Genomic DNA, 9,637 nt, shown 5'->3' with positions numbered 1-9,637 from the left:
GAGAGGAAAGGAGAGAGATAGAGAGTTAGAAACATCGATGAGAGAGAAACATCGATCAGCTGCCTCCTGCACACACCCTACTGGGGATGTGCCCGCAACCAAGGTACATGCACTTGACTGGAATCAAACCTGGGACCCTTGAGTCCGCAGGCTGACACTCCATCCACTGAGCCAAACCAGTCAGGGCAGTTTCTTCTTTTATATAGCAGCGTAGCATTCCGTTGTGTAGATGTACCAGAGCTTTTTAATCTACTCATCTGCTGATAAGGAGAATCTTTTTTTAAAAAATATTTTATTGATTTTTTACAGAGAGGAAGGGAGAGAGATAGAGAGCCAGAAACATCGATGAGAGAGAAACCTCAATCAGCTGCCTCCTGCACACTTCCTACTGGGAATGTGCCCGCAACCAAGGTACATGCCCTTAACCAGAATCGAACCCGGGGCCTTTCAGTCCCCAGGCCAATGCTCTATCCACTGAGTCAAACTGGTTAGGGCAAGGAGAATCTCTTGATGCAACCTCACCGAAGACTTGGTGCCATCTTACCTAACACAGCACGTTCTGGGAGTAACATCCCATCACCTTTGCCATATTCCATTGGTTAAACGTGAGTCACAGATTCTGCCCACATGTAAGAGGAGGGGATAACACAGAGGCGTGGACACCAGGAGGTGGGAATTATTGGGAGTCGCCTGAGGGTGTGTCAACCACAAGTGACTTTTGTTGGAGGAGGCTTGCTTGCCCACTTTTTATTCTATTTTTTTCCCTTATCCATTTGCAAGAGCTCTGTGGATTAACCCTTTGTTTGCCACGTGAGGTGCCAATTCAATACATTTATGATAAATTTTTTAAAAATATGTTTTTATTGATTTCAGAGAGAATAAGGGAGAAGGAGAGAGAGATAGAAACATCAGTAATGAGAGAGAATCATTGATCGGCTGCCTCCTGCATGTCCCCTACTGGGGACTGAGCCTGCAACCTGGGCATGAGCCGTGACTGGGAATTGAACTGTGACCTCCTGGTTCAGAGGCTGACGCTCAACCACTGAGCCATACCGGTTGGCCCATTTTTGATAAATTAATAAAAGACTTGATGAAGGTCCTATATGCTTTTAGCTGCAGCAACAGTGACTTCATCAGGCCTTTGTGGAGCCTGTTCCCATTACCTGGAAAGCTAAGCAGGGTCAAAGCCCAGAATCTAACTGAGGTTCAAGGATAGGGGAGAATATGGATTGGGACTTGACTTAAAATTGCTCTGACTTTGATTTATGCCACGATGAGTCAAAGATGTAGTGCAGCCTGGCCCGTGTTGCTTAGTGGTTGAGCGTCAATCTATGAACCAGGAGGCCACAATTCGATTCCCAGTCAGGGCACATGCCCGGATTGCGGGCTCGATCCCCAGTTGGGGGCACGCATGAGGCAGCCGATCAATGATGCTTTCTCACCATTGATGTTTCTATCTTCCTCTCCCTTCCTCTCTGAAATGAATTAAAAAATATATTAAAATATAAAAACAGAAATAGTGCAAAGAATAAAGCTGCAATGAGGCTGCAGGGAGGAGGCGAGGGCAGGACTCCACCTACGTCTTAGGGAGATGTGCCTGAAGTCCTGGGGAGTGAGATGTTTGTTATGTTGGCAGAGTGCGGAGCCATGGTTTGCTGCCTCGTATGCCTCTAACCACCTCAACACCCCAAAACATCGTATGCCGCTGGGTAACGCCATACATTCAGCTCCCCGGTGAGCCACATCGCCGGTGCCCACTGTCCAGGCTCTGGGCTTCATCGTGTTTGCTGTGCCAGCTCAGGACACTCTCCCTTCAGTGTGCCTGGACTGCAGAGCCCCGGATTACACTCTGAATCATTCAACGCTCAGCCCCTAGGCTGTCTCCTAGAGGAACATCCAAGCTTCCAGGCCAAGCAGTTGTGCCATCGTGTTCTTAGGAGCTTCCATGTTAGCATTCACCAGAGTATTGTACTTGATTTATTGTATTTACATTTTTTTTAAATAAATCGAGTAACGTTTCTTTTTTTAAAAAAAATATTTTTTACTGATTTCAGAGAAGGGAGAGGAAGAGAGAGATAGAAACATCAATGATGAGAGAGAATCACTGATCAGCTGCCTCCTGCACACCCCCTACTGGGGATCGAACCTGCAACCCAGGCATGTGCCCTTGACCTGAATCGAACCTGGGTCCCTTCAGTCCGCAGGCCGATGCTCTATCCACTGAGCATCCAAAGCAGCTAGGACCGTATTTACATTTCTATCTCTCACTCGATAGCGAGATCCTCCAGGGCAAGGATTGGGTCTGATTTCCCTATTCACCTGTACGTCCAGCTGTCCATGGGAGATCTCCATATGCGTTTTCCACAAGCACATCACCATGTCCAAAGCTGAGTTCATCTGAAGTACCCCTCTGAGTGTCCACATAGCACCCACGCCTCTCTCAGTGCATCCTGTGTGCTAGATTGCACTTTCCTGTTTATAAGGCTCTCTCTCCCACTAGATAGTGAGCAACTGAGAGCAGACAGCATGTGAACTGTATTTATTTTTACATCCCTGGAGCCCAGCATAGTGCCTCTCATAGAGGAGCCAGTCAAGAAATGTTCACTGAACTGAACTGGATGTCTGCATCTTCAGGGTACCTGAAGGAACGCTCAGGCCGTGTTTGTTACATTAGATTCTAGGAAAGATGCTTCTCCCAAAGCCCTCTTCCCGCCCTCCCTCCGCTGGCAGGCTTGGATTAACACTGAGCCAATAGTTTGTCACATAGCAACAATAGTAAAGAATGAGCTACTACCCAATAGAGCAGACGCTCGCCTGCCGCAGAGCGCAGAGCAGAGCTATTTTGAGATCCTTTAGGTAGAGTCACATTCTGATAGGCCCACGCATTGTGGCGAGTTTCCATCAGCTGAGTGGTATAAGGCATTGAATATCTTATTTGCATATCCATCTCTTTTGCCATCCTTTGGAGTCCTGTTTTAGAATACAAAGGACCAAATTTGAGACCCTGGTTTTCTTATTTTGAAGTCAATCAGATTTTTATTTGCAATACTACTGAATTGTTGTACAGATGTGCAGGTTTAGAGATCAAATGACCGCAAATTTCAAACGCAAACAAGTCCTAGGCCTCAGCCCGAACTTCCTAGCGTGGCACCCGAGGTTCTTTGTGGCCTGGCTGGGCCCCCTTTTTCCATAGCCTCTCCCACCTGGGCACTCTCATTAGCATATGCTTCCAGCTTGGTGAGCAGCATCCAGGCCCCAAGGTGACAAGTGCTTTCACTCACAAATTACCCATCCGTGTTTGCCTCGAGAGAGCCTCCATCGCTCTGTATGGTATCTGTTTAGCTCTATGAGTTTCTCTCCAACGAGATAGTGTGCCCAGAGGACAGGAATAGTGGCTTGTCCACCTTAGAATGCACAGTGCCCAGCGAAGTGCTGGGCACAGAGAAGATGCTCAGTAAAGGTTGGTTCAGGGTATGAAGAGTGTAAGTTCCTTGGTTACTAGAGGCTCTGCTAGTCTGCTTCAGTCCTGATGGTGGGACACCACGCCTGATGACATGGAAAGTGACACGCTCTGTGGCTGCTTTGGTGGCTTTGTTCTAATTTTATAGAAAAGATATTGTGTGTGTGTGTTTGTGAGGGTGTGTTTATGTAGAAGCCTTCATTCATTCATTCATTCAACAAACACCCGTTCGCTATGAATTATGTGGTAGTTACTGTACGAGGACCGGAGACTTGAGGAAGCAGAAGACCTGCTTCCTGCCCTAAAAGTTCAGCGGTGAGGGGCCTGACTGTGGTGTCGGAAGACCTGAGTTCGAGCTTTCCCTTTGCCTCGGAGTGGGGTCTCATGAAGGTCTTTTTCCTTGCTTTAGAGCCCTCATTCCTAGATCATTAATGGCCACAAATACTGATTCTCTTTATCTTGTAATTATAAGACTCCAAGTCGAGATATTCAAGATCCCAGGAGAGAGGGAGATTGGCTGGCACCTTGATGGACAGAAAGGATGTATCACACCTTTTTCAGAACCAAAAGTCCTTGTTGCTGCAGAATGGACCCACCCAGCCAGACCAGATTCACAAATCAATGCTATCTATTCATTTGCTCAAGAAGTTGGAGTGGAGTTCCTACTGTGCATCAGGTCCTGAGTTAGGAGATGGGGGTAGACAGATGAACAACATGGCCACCCTTCAGGCTGTTACAGGGAAAGGCCAACCAGGACTATAACTCAGTGTGAAATGTGAGGTAATTTAGAAGTATAGGATATTAGCCATGGGAGGGCAGAGGAGTGTGTAGCCAGGATTCAGGGGGGACCAGGGAGGGCTAAACGTACATAAAAAGGGATGTGTTAGCTGAGATCTGAAGGGTGTTGGAATTGGGTGGGTCAAAGGGGTGAGGGTGGTGTTTCAGACTGAAGGAGTGTATGTGTGAATCTCCCAAGGACAGAGAAAGCATGGCACAAGCAGAATAGAAACGATTCCACTTGGCCATAAGGAGAGAAGATGAGAGAAATGAGATAGATAAGCCATGGCCATCTCTTGCCCATGTAATTTTATTCTGACACCAAAGAGGAACAATTGAAGGTTGTTTCATTTGTTTTATAATGCTTATTGGTTCTGATTTCACGTACCTCCCCAAAAATGTATTATGTAGAATGAAAGCTCCCAGTAATTGCTGGAAGCCGGTCCATCCTTGCTGCTTGACACAGACACTGCAGGGAAGAAACATCTGCACAGCATGTTTCAAGGGACCTGGCGTATATGGCATACTGTTCTTGATATGTTTGCTCCCCTTCTTGGCACTATGTGTTTTAACCAAGGTCACCTCTCCGAGAAAGGTTGTTTCCCCAGGTAGGGATTTTTCCGATTAAAATCAACTGGTATAAATACAGATGTAACAAGACAATAAAAGACAGAACTTGGCTGGAGATCCTGGCTAGAGATCCTGGCTAGGCTGCTGATCAACTGAACATTGTCTCCATGTCTTTCCTTCTTTGCTGACTCCGTCCACACCTTTGGGGACCCCTGGACCTGCTGGGGTTGAACCCCAACAAGTAATCATTTCCTTACCCCAACACTGTTAACAGCTTGGTGCATATTCTCTCAGTTTCTAACTCATTGTTATTTACTACATTTATAAAAATAGAGCCATTCTATATCTGCTGTTCTTTTCTTTTTGTCCTTAGCAATATATGGATATCTTTCTATGGTAGTACATATGTAGCTATTCATTTTTAAATTACTGCATAATATCGGCATCGTCGTAAGCCTAGGGGATATTCATTGTTTTATTTTTTACTGTGGTAAAATATATATAACATAAAAGTTACCATTTGGGCCCTGGCTGGTTTGGCTCAGTGGATAGGGTGTCAGCCTGCAGACTGAAGGGTCCCAGATTCGATTCCAGTCAAGGGCACATGCCCTGGTTGTGGGCTCACATGAGGCAGCCAATCGATGATTCTCTCTCATCATTGATGTTTCTGTCTCTCCCTACTGCTTCCTTCCTCTCTGAAATCAATAAAAAAATATATTTTTACAAAGTTACCATTTGGACCATTAAGATTTTAAAATGAATGGTGGTAAAATACACAAAACATAAAATATATCACCGTAACCATTTTTCAGTGCACAGTTTAGCGGCAATCAGTACATTCACACTGTTGTACAACCATCACCACCATGATCTCCAGTTTTTCATTGTGACAAACTGAAACTCTGTTCCTATTAAACAATAACTCCCCATCCTTCTCAGCCCCTGGCAACCACCATTCTACTTTCTGAATCTATGAATGTGACTACTTTAAGTACTTCCTATAAGTGGAATCATATCCATAGTGTGTGTGGAGTTTTTTTTTTAACCATTCATCTAGAGATGGGCTGTTGGTTTGTTTCTTCTTTTCTTGAGTCAGGGAGAGACTACTACGATGCTACAGGGAACATTTTCATCAACAGTAGTTCCCCCTTATCTATGGAGCATATGTTCCAAGACCCCAGTGGCTGCCTGTAACCACAGTACCGCACCCTGTATATACTATGTACATGTTAAGGTTTCTCTTTGGCATACCTGAATTGCCAGCTTCACTACTCTTGCACTTTGGGGCCATTATTCAGTAAAATAAGGAGAACTTGAACACATACACTGTGATATCTCCACAGTCAATCTAATAACGGAGACAGCTATGCATATACAGCGTGGAGATGCTGAACAAAGAAATGATTCACATCCTAGGCAGGACAAAGCAGGACAGGGTTTTAGTATTTTTGGACAATGGTTGACTGAGGGTTACTGAAACTGTGGCAAGTGAAACCGTGGATAAAGAGAGACTACCTATACATCTCTGTACACTTGTAAAAAATACATCCTAGACATATTGGGATTTTCAAAGTCTACAAACATTTGGCATGAACCTAAACGTTTATGCCATGCGTGATTACCACTAACAGTGTATGAAAACACCGATTCTCAATGCCCTCGCTCATATTGGCTATTAAAGTTTTTTCAAGAACAGATTTAATTGGTTGATTCTTGTATGTGTGCCCTGCCAGGGATCAAACCCGCATCCTTGGCATATTGGGACAATGCTCTCACCAACTGAGCTACCCGGCCAGGGCTCAGGAAGAGATTTTATTAAAGGTGTGATGTAAATAAAAATGTATTCTTGCAAATGCTGGCAACATTGTAGAACAGTATCTAAATCGACAATTTCTTATAAAAAATGTGCAGCCACTTTCATAATCCCAAGCACATTCACATTTGTGGCCGCAGCCCAAGCTCCTGAGCCATTTTTCCCTTAACAAGTATTTTGAAAAAAATACATTGTTGAGGCCACTCCTATGAGAACCCTTTTTAATTTTTGTTAACAGGTAATACTTGCACATGGTTCAACGTTCATTTGCTTTGGAAGGTCATTCAGGAAGTAGAATCCAGAGGACTTGATGACTGGCTGTGTGAAAGAAGGAAGAGGGAGGACTATGTGGATTCATGGATGGCGTCCAGTTTTCCAGCTGGAATAGCAGGGGGACAGTGGGATCCTGTCTGGGAATAAGGCGTAGACCCTGGGGAAGGCTATGGTGCCTGTGGATCACGTGGGTAGCATCTTGATCATACGCAACTGATGAATTTATCCTGAGGTTAAAACTTTCTCCTATTCTTGTGTCCACTATCTAGGGGTCTCCTTTTTGGCAATCAGGGCACCTGGGGAGCTGGATTTGTCATCAGGAGGATTCGAGGTGAACAGAGAAGGTCTTAAAGGAGATGGGTGATCCTGTGAGACATTTCCTTCTGGCTATGGGGGAGCCAAGGTGGTAACCCGGGAGCACTTGCCAGGCTCTGGGCTCTGCTAAACTCCTTCCGTGCAGCCATCACCTTTTCATTCTCTTAGCAAGTCTTTTGAGTTAGGTAAGATCCCTTCCCTTTTAGACCAAATAGGACTAGAAGCAGCCAAGGTATATTGAGTGCTTACTATTTGCCAGGCACTGCGGTGAGCATTATTCATAAACTATCTGTTTAATCTTCGCTACAATAAAGTACATCTTCTCAAGAAATTCCTTTTACAGATGAGGAGCCTGCCCAAGTCACACAGCTGCTAAGTGGCAGCACCAGAATTTGAACCCAGTTCTGGCTGACTTCAGTGCAACTGCTTTTGTCTCCCGCTCCTGGCAGACAATTCCTCCTTCATGAATGCACTTTTAATCTACACATAGCACTACACAACTGATTACACTTCGTTTGATTAGGTTATATACAATCCATGCCGATGATTCAATTCTGCTTTCTTGAAACCATCTGAAGTCTCATCTTGATTGCATTAGTGTGATTCTATTTTCTCCAGCACTTCCAACTCGGCTGACTTCAGGGTTCCAGGTAAAGACACAGAAAAGGGCGCCCCAGGAAGGAGCGGAATTCCCGTTCACACCGGAGCTCTTCCTTCTGGGCAGGTCCATGGCTCCCGACTCCAGACCTTCCTTTGATCTTGGAGAGGCTTCCGGTACCTGGTCCCACAGTCTTTTTGGCTAAGCTGGCCAGGTACGCTTGAATGCTGCTGAGACTCAAGATGGAGCCTCTGCAAAACGAGGCAAAGGTTTTCCCAAAGGTTAGAAATTCTTCCAAAAAATCCGGTGAGCCACCTCCCAGGAGGAAATTACCGGCCATGCTTCCAGGCATTGCCCACCTTTCTTTCCTCTGTTCTGTTTACTGAATGTGGGTCTAAACCAGCCGTGGGCAAACTACGGCCCGCAGGCCGGATCCCGCTCGTTTGAATGAATAAAACTAAAAAAAAAAAAAAAGACTGTGCCCTTTTATGTAATGATGTTTACTTGGAATTTATATTAGTTCACACAAACAGCCCATCCATGCTTTTGTTCCGGCCCTCCGGTCCAGTTTAAGAACCCATTGTGGCCCTCGAGTCAAAAAGTTTGCCCACCCCTGGTCTAAACGATTAAAAATAACTGAAGGCCAATTTTGACCTTAGCCCTACATATTGGACCCATCCTATAACAACTTTTATTTTTTTACTTAAAAATAATATTAATATTGAGTTCAGAGAGGAAGGGAGAGGGAGAGAGAGATAGAAATATCAATGATGAGAGAGAATCATGGATCGAGCCTGCAACAGGGCATGTGCCCTTGGCTGGAATGGAACCTGTGACCCCTCTGTCCGCAAGCCGACACTCTAGCTACTGAGCCAAACCAGCCAGGGCCCATAACAACTTTAATAAGCGGGTATTGCCCTTTTCAATTTGCTGCTTTTCTACTGCAGTTTGGATGAACTAGGCCTGAACATCACACAACTTAATTTATCCTTGTTGGCAACCTGAGTTTCAGCTTGAGATTTTCACTCCTAGGTTCTTATTTACTCTCATCATTCATTTAAAATGCAAACCGTAACAACAAAAACTGAAGTGAACGCGACAATAAGCCAGCACCAAGCGAGGCGCGGAATACTTTAAGTATGTTAAAAAGCTTTTAACTCTCTCCACAGATGCCGGTTTGGGGTTTCCTTGGGGAGCACTAACAACTTTCTCAAGTACCAATTTACCCAAGGCCAAACCCAGCGGAATCCTGTAATGTGCGGGAATGTGAGAGCAGGAGGCGGCCCGCCTCTGCAGAGCTCTCGTCTCGCACAGCGCACTTTATTTAAGCATTTCCTCCATCCTTACATTACCTTCAGCACAGCACGTCTTTGCTTTTTTCCATAATTACATTACCTTGAAGGCACTGCATAAACGTGGTTTTTTATTAAGCTGGTCTATGGGGGGTGGGTGGAAGGGAATGTCTTCCAACGTCCTCCGGTCCCAGAGGAGTTCAGAAAAAATAATTCAAGGCCCCTGTGGTGGCAGGGATCTCGGGGAGGGGCGTGTGGACACGTGGTCGGCAAGAAACGAATTTAGGTCTGGTCCTCCCACTGCTGTGATTTTTTTGTTTTCCGATTCTCAAAATAATGTATGCTCGTTGTCAAAAACATTTGTAAAATTCAGAGAAAAAGTAAACAACTCGCAATCGGTGTGATTTTGGGGAGTAAGCCGTTCGCTTTGGGAAAGCGATGGAGAGGAGAGGACACATTAGGTCTCTGGCCCGGAACACCGGGCAGCAGGGTACCCGATGGACGGATTCAATCGGGGTTCGCAAGGCCGGCCACCCCGG

The sequence above is a fragment of the Myotis davidii genome, unplaced genomic scaffold (genome assembly GCF_000327345.1).
Source record: "Myotis davidii unplaced genomic scaffold, ASM32734v1 scaffold428, whole genome shotgun sequence".
NCBI classification, from domain to species: Eukaryota; Metazoa; Chordata; class Mammalia; order Chiroptera; family Vespertilionidae; genus Myotis; species Myotis davidii.
Note: the sequence above shows the minus strand (reverse complement) of the source record.